Consider the following 15267-nt stretch of genomic DNA (forward strand, 5'->3'; position numbering starts at 1 on the left):
CAGCTACTATATGAAGTCTCTCAGAAGACAGTTATACTAGGTTCCTGTCTGCAAGCATAGAAGAGTATTATTAATAGTGTCAGAGGTTGGTTCTCTCTCATGGGCTGGGTCTCAAGTTGAGCCAGTAATTGTTTGTCCCTTCCCTCAAACTTTGCTTCATCTTTATCCCTACACTTCTTGTAGGCAGGATAAATTTTGGGTTGAACGTTTTATGGGTGAAATGGTGTTCCTCTCCCAATCATTGGTCATTAATATATCTGATCATCAGTATAATTTTTGTTTTAACTATAGCTATTTATCATGGTCATGGTTTGATTTCATATTATAATTTATGTTCTTATACGTAGAGAACTTCTGGTCAGATGGTATATACTCCTCCAAACAGAATAAAACATAAAAAATAGCTCATTTGGGAGGCATGCACAGAGTATGATTTGGCGCAAGGCAAGTCACTTGTACAATTGGCACGTTCTTACTATGTATCCACCAAGTTCCAGTCCTTGTACTAACTTCAAAGGACCCATAGCAAAGATGGTATTTGCACTCTCAAGAAGACAGACATGCAAATAGAGGATGCCAGTACACTATCATGGCATTTACAGTAGCAACCACTGGGGAGAAGACATCTAAACTAAATGTGTCCATTGCATATGTATATGGAGAAATGTTACAAACTAAGGAAATTAAGTGGACAAATGCTTGGATGTAAAAGACAGCACAATGTATTTATAGAATATCAAGTAAGGTAAAGAGAGGAATTTCATATGTTGTGGCTAAAGCCAAGAGTCTTACAATCCCTAGTGAGGTGTTTACACAATTTAGAAGGCACAAAAAATCTTTAAAAGTTTGTATTAATTATAATTTGGGGTGTGTGTGTGCCAAACATGTATGTAGTTCAAATGACAACTTGACTAAGCTGGTTCTTGCTTTCCATCTTTACATGGGTTCCAAAGATTGAACTCAAGTCTTCAAGCTTGTGCAGCAAGTGCTCTTACTTGCTGAGTATCTTGTCTACCCTGGCACAATAAGCTATGAAAGAGTTGTAAGCCATATAAACACAATAGGAATCGACTGTTAGAAAGCTAATCCTGGTTATATGTATGTATAGTGATGTAGGCAAAAAAAAATGTGCTATGAATTTAGTGCCGTAATACTGTTGTGGGTGATGTAGTATGCCTTCAAAAAACTCCTTTCCAACCCAAGGTATCCCATATACCAACCCAGGGACCCCACCTGATCGCCACATGCCGCTAGTGCCCAACATTAGACAATGGAGGAACTCAAAGACTTGTACTTTTCCCTTGCCTCAATGGAAGACAACACTGAAGGACCCCCTCAGCTTGTGAGCTTCCCACGGAACCAGCCAAGAGTCTTGTTGAGACTGCATCCTGCTTCAGTTACTCCTGTCCAACTTTGCTTTGCCTACTCCCTTACTGGTTTGTTCCTATGAGATTTTTCCAATGTATTTCCTGTATTCATGAGGAAATGTATAGAGGTCTGTGCCTCCACATCTTTGTAAGGGACCAGATCAAAAATAGTATCTGTCTGTAAAACAAGAGGGCAGATGCCTGTTTTTGTTGTAAGAGCTTCCTCTCTTCTGTACCATTCGTGGACTTTGGGATACTTTGGCAATTCTTGCAGCTGTTTGAAAACAGCAGGAAACTGATATGACAGACGCTTAATTTTAGCAACCCCAGCAGGACACATGGCAGTAATTAGAAATGTTTCACAACATTCCACCCACAAATCTTGGACCCAGTTGGGGTTGACAGTGTCTACTTACATAGATATAAAATTCTTTATAGCTTCCATGCCAGAGCTTGCTTCTCATAAAAAAAAACTCTGCTGTTATTCCCCCTGGACTGACATGAATAGTGGAGTTATCATTGCACTATCGCTGATACCAGAAGCAAAAACGGTAAGTCCAGCAGTTTTTAAAATGCAGTACAAAGCTAAATGTATGACTAACATATCAAGGTAAATGTCACTACTATGTGTCTCTTCCCCTTTCAAGAAGATCCTCTGTAAAAAACAATGGAAATTCAGGGTTCACTCATGAGTTATTATGGCTACACCTCACTTTTAACAATGGCAATCATTCTTAAACTTTAACTTCTGAACCTCTGCCCTCAGCAGCACAGACGCTTCATCAGTGACTTTCTGTGATTGATGAAGGATATTTTACTATATAAAACTCTCAGAAAGCATGTATCTATGGAGTAGACTAGCAACTTTAGAATCAGAAGGTGGCAACATGTAATGTGATAACTTCAAGAGATCTTTGAAGCTCCAGAGGTGTGTGCAAAATGAGTTGGAGCAACGCTAGAATTGTTATTAGAATATAAAATCTAATATGCAGGAGGTCTGTAGCCCCTGAAAGCCTAAGAGCTATTATCTACTCCCAATCCTTTTTTGTGCATCATAAAGTTTAGAGACATGAAGTTCAGATGACTTATCCAAGGTCGACCACTTTATTAGCCAATCAGCTAGCACTATCAGTCTTGTTTGCTTTGTAGGAAAAGCCCAGAGAGCTTTTTACATAGTTCCTACTACACTGGAGTTTCTTCTCTCATCACACTACTTTTCTATTACCAAAAATGGAAGCAAAAGTCTTCTTCTTGGCTGAGTATCTTTGACAATACCTCCTATTTAGGTGGTTTTTCAGGTCACTTTTATACACTTGATTATATTTGATTTAAGCCTCAAAAACCCTTTCAACGAGAATAAGTTATGGGTTAAAAGTATTGAATCTGGAACTGGGCTGCCTGATACGGAATGCCTCCTCTTGCAGCTATCAGCTGGGTCACCCTGAACAAGTTACTTGGTAGATTTTTGTGTCTCAGCTGACTCATCCCTAAGATGAGGATAATGATAGCACCTGTACCATTGATTTATTATAAAACTAAGTAGGTTAATATGTGAAAATCACAGTGTAGCCCACCTTAGAGTCCACAGGAAATGAACATTAGCTGTAACCATGATGAACAGTTGATACTTACCAATGAGGGGCTCAAAAACAAGTTGATGCATATGACTTCCTTTTTAATCCTAAGCTAAACTTTTTCAAAGTATAACATGTAGAATTCAGAGTATAAATATAACAACTACAAGGCAATCAGTCTCCCATGATTAACACAGCTATTAATTTATTTATGTTTAGCAATAAGCCAGATGTCATCCTTGCATGTCTAATGTGTAAAATTCTAAATCTGTCCCAAGAATCACTTCTTATTCCTGTTTTTAAGTTCACAGAAGAGAAAATCTAATCAAATCATTGAATGCATTCTATCGAAGCCTCTTTTGAAACCACATTCCTCACATCCCTCAAAAACTATATTTAAACAAGGAAAACATCTTGCATGTGCTCAATTATTTGAAGGTAGTTTGTTCTAAATAAAATAATGTCATTTTAAAAGTTCCTCCTCCTCCCAAAAAAGACACTATGTGAGCTCAGAAATGCTTTCAAAAAGTTCAAAAAAGTCCACGTCATACTCCCAAATTATCATTAAGGCCTGTGTTTAAAGTGTGATTAAATTGTGCAAGGCTTCAAACAACAAGAATTATAGTGCTTTTGTCTCTTGGCAAAAAAAAAAAAAAAAAAAAGGCAACGACAGTAGCCACCGTGGCTGCATGAACACAAAAGTCCTGAATGTACATCAGAGGAAGTTGAAATGATGTTCTTAATTACCATAAAACACTTTATAAACTTCTCTACTAGGGTCCCATTGTGCTTTGCAGGCTAGCCGACTGGATGTGTGAAATGCATCCTTTTTTAGCAAAAGCATCCCTGGGGGCAATGAGCATGCTCTTTAGTTATAGATTAGTAAGCAAGTTATAATATACACAACTAGGAAAAGCCTGTAGCTCTTTTTTTTTTTATAAAATACTCATCCATACTACTACTTTGCAAGCTCCAAAATGCATCTTTTCAAAAGGCTGTCTATATGTTTAAGACTGTTGCACTTAACAGAATCCTGACTAGACTGACTAAAATGGTAGTATTAGGAAAGTGGGAATTTTATTTTCTTTTTTCTTCATTAATTTATTTGTTCATTTTACATCCCAATCGCAATTCCACTCCTTCCTCTTCTCCCTGTCCCGTCCTCCCACCATTTCCCCCACTCACCTTTGCCTCTCCAACCCCCACATATCTGGGTACCAACCTACCCTGGTACATCAAGTCACATGAAGACTAAGTGCCTCCTCTTTTACCGGGGCAAGATAAGGAAGCCCTGCTAGAGAAACAAGATCCAGAGGGATGCAAAAGAGTCCAAGTCAGAGAGAGACCCTGCTCCAATTGTTAGGGGACCCACTTGAGGACCAAGCAGCCCATTAGCTTCATATGTGTAGGTGACCTAGGACCAGTCCATGCATGCTCTTTGGTTGGTGTTAAAGTCTTTATGAGCCCTCCTGGACTTAGGTTAGCTAATTATGTAGGTCTTCCTGTGGTGTCCTTGACCATCAAACTCACTCAATTCTTCCCCCGAACTCTTCCACAAGACTCCTTGAGTTGTACCTAATGTTTGACTATGGGTCTCTGCATCTGTTTCCGTTATCTGCTAGACAAAGCTTGCAAATGACAATCATGCTAGGTTTCTGTCTGCAAGCATAGCAGAGTATCATTGATAGTGTCAGGGGTTGGCATTCTCCCATTAGGTGGGTTTCAAGTTGGGCTAGTCATTGGTTGATCATTCCCTTAGTCTCTGCTCCATCTTTATCCCTGCACATCTTGTAGGATGGAAAGAATTTGAGTGGAGAGCTTGGTGGCTTGGTTGGTGTACCCCGCCCTCCACTAGAAGTCCTGCCTGGCTACAGGATGTGGCCACTTTAGTCTCAGTATCCCTTGCAGCTAGGAGTCTCAGTTAGGGTCACCCACATATCTTGCCAAGAACCTCCCCCTATCTGGGACAAGCTAGAGACCTAGGATCATGGAGAGAATTTTATTTTTTATCTTTAACAGTACTCCCATGTAAAAATCATCCTATTTTTTCATGTCATGGAGAACTATAATATCAATTAGTGCCTTATAGTAATAATCATACATTTCTATAATAGAAGGTTCCAAATGAAGATATTTTGGAAAACAGGAATCTAGTCCTTACTCTTCTTGCAATATAACCTGATGTATTTATCATACAGTTGAAAATGTAAGGTTGTTTATACTACTTGTATCCAGAAAAGGAGAATGCTGAAGCCTGCATCAGGTCCTGGGTATAAGACTTAGAACATCATGATTGGGCTTAAACACTACCTACAGCAATGGAAACCATCAGCTGGGGTAGCTACCTCTTGTGCCTACACATCCACCTGTAGCCATCACTCCAAGACATGCACTGGCTTGGGGCAGAAAGTGTAGTGTGATGAAAAAGTCACTGACTGGATTAAGCATCTGCCATCTGAAGCCTATCATCAATTCTGCAATTTAGCTGGTGACCTAATAACATTACATCTATTTGACTCTGTTTCCTCATCTAATGTGAAAGGGATAAGAAAAAATTACTTTGGGGGCAGTTATCACATGCTAATGTAAACAGCCCCCAAACATCATAACATAGCAACTCATAGTGGAACTGGGATTTGGGGATTCTAACATCCAATCAACTATGTCTGTGTTGTTCTCTTGTATCTTTAAATAGAAGATCCCACTTGGCAATCTATGGTAATTCACTATCTGGCTTGCCAGGAATGAGTCTTCAATGTATGTTGACTACTCCACTTGCCATTTCTCTAGCTTCTCTATAACAGGCGCCTCTTACATCAGCACCCATGGATTATATGTCCTATACCAGCCTGGATAGACATTCCAGGCCCCAAAGTTATTGTATTCATTTATTCAATGGTTTGTTGGTTGTTTCTGGGACAGTAACATTTGTTGTGTCATGAGCCTTGTCTCCCTCCATGCCAGCATGCAACAGTTCTGTATGTAGACCGTTTATTCTCCAACTTTATGATCTCCTTGAATTTACCTTCCTAGTTTTCCCTAGCCCTGCACAGGAACCCATTGTTTTCAGATTTTTCCAATTCCATCTTAGAGACTGGCTTTTTGTTCCTAGGGTAGTTTTCTGGGGGCACAAATATCTTCCCTTTAAGTTCTAACTATAAGTGAGCAAGAGAGGCTGGTCCTACCACCTCGCTTCCTGGCACATTCATGTGGGGACCCAAAACAAATTTTGGGAATATACTACTACTATTTTGAATCTATATAAAGTGGTGCTGTGAAAGTGTCCCAGTATTATATGACATAACCATCATGTATCATTATTGTGCCCACTGGTTCACACCTCTTGTGATGGTTAGTTTTATGTGAGCTTCAACTTAACACAGCTAGAGTCAGTTTGGAAGAAGGCACATCGGTTGAGAAAATGCCTCCACAGAACTGACCTGTAGGGCCTTTCCTTAGTTGATGATAGGTTTGAGAGGGCCTATCTCACTGTAGATGGCACTAGCCCTGGGCAGGTGGTCCTAGGTTGTGTAAAAAAATCAGACTGTGCAAGCCATGAGGAACAAGCCAATAAGCAATATCCACCCCCAACCCCCTGCCCCACAGACACATGCAGCCTCTGCTTCAGTTACTGCCTCTTAGTTCCTACTTTAAGTTCCTATCTGATTTTCCTCACTGATGAACCTGGGAATTTAAGTGAAATAAAGCCTTTCCTCCTCAAGTTGCTTTTTGATCCTGTTTTATCATGATAGAAACCCTAAGACACCTATCCTTTGCAGCTTGTTCAATATTATAGCATTCTTCCATAAGGTTTATGAACACTACCCTTCTCTTTTGTACCTGTATCTCAGGTTCCACTATACTGACTCCACATCATTGATGGGAAGTGGAAACTGAGTTATTGATACCATATTATTGCTCATCCTTCTTTTCCATTAATAGTTGAGTGTTCCCATAAAGTTCTTCAGGTGCCTCTTTAAGATTCCAACCTGTTTTTTCATTTTAAATCTTTTATTTTATGCATACGAATGTGTGTCTGAGTATACATATGTGTACCATGTGTTTTCAGGAGCCCACAGAGGAAGAGGGCAGGGTATTGGATCACTTGGAACTGCAGCCTCAAGTAGTTGGGAGACACCATGTGGGTATTGGGAGACAAATTTGGGTTCTCAGCAAGAGGAATAAGTACTTTTAACCACCGAGGCACCTCTCCCAATCACAGGTACATTTTTAAGATTCCACGTGAAGCAGGAAAAATCCTCTCCCTTACTTAAAAGTCTCTGATTATTCTACTACACCCAAACCTAAGTTCTATTGTGAAGGCTCACTGCAGAATTATACTTCTGAATCTTATGATGAGAGTGTTTATTTTGAATTATCCTGGAACACTGTCTACTTCCATAAAACAGAATATTTCTTATTTGAACTTAGAAGAGGTGGAAGGGGTGACGTAGAGGAGGACATCAGAGAAACTTACGGTATATGGAAGACTTTACTATTGATGGCTCTGAAGATGGTCACCAAGCAATCCGTCGGAATTGAGAACAACTTCCATTCTTGTAGCAAGCAAAGAAACAGATGACACAGTCCTGACCTTCACAGAAATGGTCATCTAAAAGCCTGAACGAGCTGCATAGATCCTCCACCTCAGTTTTCCAAACAGAACGTACTATGTCACTTTGGTCTTATCTTGTGAAACTTTAAGCATTGGCATCATTTGAATCAGATTATGCCAGCGTTTGATTTTCAGAACTGTGAAATAATTTGTATTATATTTTAATACATTTCTGATTGTCTTTACAATAGATGAAGACAACTAATACATCAGAATATTTCTCACTATTCAGAATTATTTCTTGTCATTATAATTAAGTATATATATATATAATTAAGTATATATATATTAAGCTAATATGTATCTCTATTAATGTTTTCTAGCCAGTCATAGTGGTGCATACCTTAAATCTAAGAACTCAGGAAGCAAAAGCAGGTGGATCTCTGTATGCTTGAGGCTAGCCTAGGAAACAGAGTAAGACCTTGTCTAAAAAAAATTATTTGTTCTGTCTTTACTGCTCATAGCTTTTTATTAGGAATCTTGCTTTTCCATTCAAACCTTCATCTAATACTCATTCTTCCATACAAAATCAGGCCCATTCAAGCAAAAAGGCATTAGTCTGTCTGATGCCCATTCTCACATCCCAGCAGGATGCCACCTCCAGGGGAAAGTCATGCTACCAAGTTTCATGAGTATTCTTACCATAAAGAAAATAATTTACTTGAAGGTAGTGGACTTTCTGGTCAAAATTTAGTGCTGCATACTATGTCCCTTCCTAATCTACATATCCATCCCCACCCCTTCTTCTTTTTTTTTTAATCTGTTTTAGTTAGCATACAAAGTATTGTGTTTCATCATATCATTGTCAAGCACAAATGTTTTTTGCTGATCATCTGCATCTTCTTTTCCTCCATATTCCTGCTCCGTATCTTGGACCCTTTTGACCTTAGCAGGTTATTTGATGCTTTCACATCACGTGTGTTCTCTTATATGCACCCCTTCCTTAATACTCCCATCACTTTCCCCTCTTGCAATCCATTATCTGATTACAAAGCTTACACACACACACACACACACACACACACACACACACACACACACACACACACATACACACCTATAAATACTTAAAGCTAGAATTTATATATGAGAGAGCAGGAAGAATTTGTCTGAGTCTAGGGTACCATACTTAATATACTATTTTCCAGATCCATATTTATTTTTTCTTTATGGCTGTGGTGTGCATATACCACATTGTCAGTATCCATTCATCTATTAGTTGGCATCTGGGGTGGCTTAGTTTCCTTGCAATTTTGAGTAATGCAGCAATAAATACAGTTGTTTCTGTGGTAGGGTACTGAGTCCTTTGCCCAGAGGTAGTATAGTTGGGTCATAAGATAGCTCTGTCCTTATTTGTGTACATAAAGGCTTCTCTTTCACCACATTCTTATTAGAATGTGCTTGATGATGATGATGATGATGGTGATGATGATGATAAATATTCTGACTGGGGTAACATGGAATCTCAAACTGGTCTTAATTTTCATTTCCGTGATATCTAAGGATGTTGAACACCTTTTAAAGTACTCATTAGTCATTCATGTTCTCCTTTTTATTTGCCCACCTATTGTTTGTCATTTTTGTTCTATTGGTGTTTAAATGTTGTCAGTTGTGTGTATTTTGAACAACAACCTCTCTCTAGAGCATAGCTGACAAATATGTTTCTCATTATGTAAGCTGGTAATCTGGTCTATCTTGATTTGTTCCTCAGTAGTTCTTTACTTTCACATAATCCTATTTGCTGATTATTGGGATTATTTCCTGGTTCACACAGTTCTTCCCTATGTCTTTATCTTTTCTTGTTATTGCTAGACATTACTTTCTCTTTTTTCCATGTCGTCATTGTTAAAATGGGTTTCATTATGATTAGCTTCAGCCCCCTATTAATATATCCTCTCCCCTCCTTCCCCTGTTCCTTTTCCTCTACCTCCAAGCTCCCTTTCTGCTTTCATATGTCATCTCCATTGCTTTCTCTTTTAACTTTAATTATTATCATTACAAGTATCATTTAGTTCTTCTTTAGACTATAATATTGCTGAGATTTTAGGAGTGCACTTTCCCCATCATATGAGTGTTTTGTTCAGAAGTTCTGGCAGTTCATAAGATCTTTGATCCACTGAGTTCATTTTTCTGCAGGTGTGAGACTTCGGTCTAATTTTATTCTCTGTACACGGTGTCACCAGTATCTGCTGCTGTATCTTTACTGAACTTTATACCTAGATACAGGACAGAGTTATCATTCTTCAAAATAATAGTATTAGAAATGTATTTTGAGTCAAGTCTATGATATTTTTTAAACGTGGAGCTGTGCATTTAGAATCATAGTACATCTACTGCCAGTCTCATCTCCTTGGAATGTTAATTTGCTTAAAATTTACTGCTATTTTTTCCAGTGGGCAGTCTCCTTTGATAGATGCCTATGGAGAAAATTGAGATGCAAAACTCAGGAGCAGCCTATTTTCATGTTGTCAATTTAGGTTCAATTTCGTCTCATTTAGGTTCACATTTTCTTGGTGTAAAAACTAATCTCATGAAATACACAAACTACCCTACTGAAGGTTTGAATTGACATGAACTCTAAGTTGATTGGACACATGTTGGTCAATTAGCATTTCAAACAAGTATCAAAGAAGCAGAGAAATATTTCTTTACTTCTTACAATTACTGGCATCAATTGAATGACTTTGAAAACTATAGGAAAGTAATTTTCCCTACAAAGTTAAAGAGAAGACATAGAATAGATTTGATTAGAGTTTGGGGGAAACATTTTTTCATTGTGAACACATCTTATTGCAGTACAGGAGCTGTGATTGTCTACATAAAGCAATATTGCAAGTTTCTAAAATGTTTTCTTTTCTGTTTTAGAGATACAACTTTATATCTTTCTCTTAAATATGTAAAACCCTCCTTAGAAGTCTTTATAGAGGCAAAATGTCCCACTTACATGACCTCAGAGAGGCAGATGCTGGTAGTACCAACCTTCTTGTTACACTGGGATAAAGTTTTAAATAGAAGGAAACGGTAAAAAATATGAACTACTTGCAGATTTTTTTTCTCATTATCCCAGGCTTTTAGCCCTGGGGAAAGGAATCTAAGCCTCTCTTGGGTACCTAGCATCATTACTTTCAGCTTCTACATGAAAAATAATCTTGCTCTTGCTGAGAATATGTGGACTTTAATGTTCTAGATCTCAGAATAGTTCCCAGCTTCACAAATCTGTATCATCTAATGTCCTTAAATCATTAGTTATACTAGGCCCTCTGGCACCCTAAGACCTGGATGTATATTCATACAGAGTTGGTTGTCAGGCAGCAGAAAGGGAACTATGCCTGAATTCCTCAAAGGCATTAAAGCATCTACATAGCATTTTATTAATAAGTAAATTAGTAAACTGACTGGTTATGGTTTTCACATACTGAATATTTCATATATATCAAAAGTAGTCAGCCCAGCAAGGATTCAAATTTCCTGAACTTTCCCCTTCTCCTTTTGACCAAACAGCTAATAATGTCAAAGTGTGAAGTCAAGTCCCACCAATGGGATGAGATGCAGTCACCATTTACATCAGGGATAAAACACAGAAGCCATCTTAGCAAGGTATGCTCTGTTTGGGTTCTAACATACACTTCTTGCAAAATGATCTGTCTTGTGGAGCTGCTCTTACTTTGTTCATGTGTTCCTTTGAGTGACATTAAGATTCTTCTTTGTTGTTCCTAACTATGAATAAGAAACAGAATGTGTCATATATTTCTACATCTCAGTCATTCACATCTATGGCAGCTAAACAAACATGGGCATGTACTCCAATACACATCATTGTTCATTGGGTAAAGATCTCTAGAGTTCAGGATGAGCACCTGGTAGTAATTCCTGGCCTGTTAAAATGATCCTGAAAAATCGGGCATCTTCACTGGAAGCATCATGCTTGGTGCTATGAGAGAAATGATGTCATCTTCTCTAGCTTTCTCCCATATAATGTAAATAGAAAAATCACAAAGCAAATGTTTATTCACAAAGAAGTCTCTTTCTCACCTGGAATAACCTGAAAATTCTTGCCATGCAATTGACTGTGAATCCAAGCCTCTTTCCCAATTACACAGATGAGAGAGAGAGGAAGAGATAAGTCAAGAGTATGTGCCTATGAGGATCTGAGGTTTCCAAAGAATGATTTCAAGACTAAGGACATCAGTAGCCCAAAGTCTGTCCATCTCTCTGAAATGGAAAAAAGAAAATTTCAATACAAATAGGAGCCATACCACTGGCTTGTATTGTGGCCTCTGGCGACTCAGTAATATTTTCACTGTGCCTGAGTTTCCTAGCTCGTATCTGTCACTGGGGCTGCCAACCTACTCCTAGCCGACTCTCATGCTTGCGGCACATCTCATTCAGAATGTCTTATTTGAAAAGCTTTCACCTTGGCCATCACTGATGCCTGAAATAATATCACACCAGAATAGCTGAAGACTGCAGTGCATCACTGACTATATCCTACTGTTGGGTCTCATGCTGTTGTGTTGCTTGGTGGCTAGCTATTGAAGAAATAACAGTTACTCCAGCACCCTGCCTAATAGACTATTCCTCTTCACCTCTCTGTCTTATTACTCCAAGAAAATAAGATTTCCCTGTGCTTCACAGACAGTACAATGGCAAAATGTGGTGGGAATTACAATTTAACAGGGATGAAAGATGCAAAGACACTTTTAGAAGTTAAAAAATAACATGCAGATTTATTTAATACCTTGGCTTTTCCAAGATAACAATTTTAGGAAAAGAACAAAAACAAAAACAAAAATAGAAAGATGTTTTGTGCTAATAAAAGCTACCACTGGTACTGACTGTTGAAATTTTGAAAACATACTTTCTCATTGTATGCTCTCCCTTAACCCCATGCCAAGTACAGGAATGGCCCTGAAAAAAATTTGTAGCTGCATGTTTTTATATCTCCCGAGTTTCCCTCTGAGTCACTCCTATAATATCAAAAGGCTCCAAAAACATAGAAAAATTATGTCTTCCCTTAATGAATTACTTTTCCAATCATGCAAAACACCTGAAGGGATTTTTAAAAAAGATTTAATTATGTTTATCTTATGTGTGTGCATACTTACATCTATGTCTCTGCACCACATGCAGGCAGTACCCTTGAAGGCCAAAGGAGGGCATGAGAGTCTCCTCGAACTCAAGTTAAGGATACCTGGGAGCTGGGAGTTGCTATGTGGATGCTGGGAACCAAACCTGGATCCTCTAAGAGAGCAGGCACTGCTCTTAACTGCTGACCATCCTTCCAGCCCCTCAACTGAGGTAATTTTTAAAATTCAAGTACTCAATTCTGTTCCCTGGGTATGCCAACTTTTATGCTTAATAAATGTCACTCTTTCCCCTATATCCTGCACAGTAACTGTTTCTTCAGAGAGGTTTTGGAAGCTCTTCCTTAAGATCATCTTCATCCTTGATCCTCTAGTAAAGATTTAACATTGGCATAATATAACAACTTGTTAGTAATATAGATTCTGAAGTCCTATCCTTTAAACATATAATTTAGTAAGACCCCCCTCCAGGAAATCCTTATCCACCGTAAATACTACAAAGTATTTTTTAATTGTATTATCTGGTAACCTAGTGACCTCTATGAATTAATTTCATAGATAACTCCACTAATTCACTTATTCATTCAAGAGCTGAGGATCTATAAAGTGCCTCAGTTGTATACTAGGAAATGAAATTCATATTCTGTTAAGATATTAAACTAGATGAATCCTTCACTAATGATAAACTACAAGGTACCTTGACAGACTCTTGGGGATACTTTGAAAATAAGGTCGGGGAAAATGGTGATCAAGTTACACAATGTAAATGGTCGCCTATGATATCAATGTATATGGTTGATTTGTGCTCCTTAATTCTGCCTCTGATCCTCATAAATTGTACTCCTACCAACGCAACTTTCTTACTGTTCCACTCCCCTAGTAGGTCAGTGAAGGCTTGTTTTAAGTATAGGTCTCTGTAAAAGATTTGATAGAGTGTGGACTTTTATGTGGGTCCTCCATTATATTCCGTTGATCAATGTGTACCTCTCAACCCTCATCAGGGAAGCTTTTGATTTCAGTGCATGATAATTTACATAGAGCCAAAGCTGGTCAAGGTGCAGAGAATAAGAAGCTGTAGAATCCTTGGCCCTAAATAGGACATCTAGATCACACCTCCTTTTCCAAAAGCTGAGGAAGAGAGAGTGCAAAGCTTGTAAGAGTCACAGATGGCAGATGGCTACAAGGAAAGTGTTTTCTGAGCCAAGGAGGGCAGCTGTACATTTGAACCCAAATGGTATAATAGCATGCACAAGACCTAGTAAAGTTCAAGCCAGATATAATGCCAGTGTGGACAAAGGAGGTACACATGAAGTATTCAGCCCTCCCCTCCAACTGATAAGCTGTGGACGGACAAGTGATCACTATGGGGAGAGGGGATGTGAGTTCCCTTTAAGAGTGTGGCCTTTGATTTGGGGGAGGTGGCCCACGCCTTTAATCCCAGCAATCGGGAGGCAGAGGCAGGCAGATCGCTATGAGTTCGAGGCCAGCCTGGTCTACAAAGCAAGTCCAGGACAGCCAAGGCTACACAGAGAAACCCTATCTCGGAAAAAAAAAGAGTGTGGCCTTTTGTAGATTGACCACACTCCAGTGGAAGGCCAAAATTCCAAGAGGATATGAACCACACACATACACAAAAAGTGGACTTAATAGATCTTTCTTAAAGAAGTTGAGGACAACATAGTGTTGGGTAGGGAAGGGGAAAGGGATCAGGGACAAGTTAGGGGGAGACAATATTATCAAAATGCACCTAAGAAATTCTCAACTGATTTTTTAAATGGGTAAAACGTATGAAGAAGTCTTATGAAACATCACTGGTTCATAAATATATTAAGGTAAAATGTAAATTTAAAAATTGATAGGAGCCTTACATCTGCTCAGTCATACTCTATTGGAGTAATCTGTCTAAAACACTACAACATGAACACTACAGCATAATAACTAAAGTACAGTGAGAAATCACGGTACCCTTGCAGTAGTACTGGGGATATTTTTCCTAAAAGGAGGAAACTTGGGTGAGACCAGGCCACAATGACATTTGGCTCTGTTCCAATTGTCTTTTCTAGGCAGATCAGACCTCGGCTACTGGCTATTTTGTGTCATACTAACCTATCAGTTGCAGAGAAAAGTAACCCGTATTTTTGTAATATAACAGCAGATTGGGTTCCCTCAAAAGTCCAACCCACTGAGAGGTGTGATGCAACATGAGAAGACATATGCAGAAACACCAAATGATGCAGACATTACCTTCACAGGACAAGAAGGCAAAAAAAAAAAAAAAAAAAAAAAAAAAACCCTTAATCTGAACACATTGCTGGGTGATTGTGGTCAAATATTAGTCTTCAGCTTTTTTATTGTGAGCAGCTTAACAGGAAAACCACAAACACTTGTTTTAACCTGAACTCAAATACTTGGAGTCAGTTTCAAAGCTTATAGCTAAGAAAACCAAGTGATTGATGGTGTGAAGTTCCACAAATAAATTATGAGAAGTTGCGGAGAACCTATTGGATTCATTGTAGGATGTTAAGGTACACAAAATGGGAAGAATTTCATTCTGAATAAACAAGCCTCCACCTGAGTTCAGAGTGAGACTTTTAAAAACAACTCTAGAACAATTTACTCTCTCAAAG

The sequence above is a fragment of the Acomys minous genome (assembly GCF_964271855.1).
Source record: "Acomys minous genome assembly, chromosome: 7".
Classification (NCBI taxonomy): domain Eukaryota; kingdom Metazoa; phylum Chordata; class Mammalia; order Rodentia; family Muridae; genus Acomys; species Acomys minous.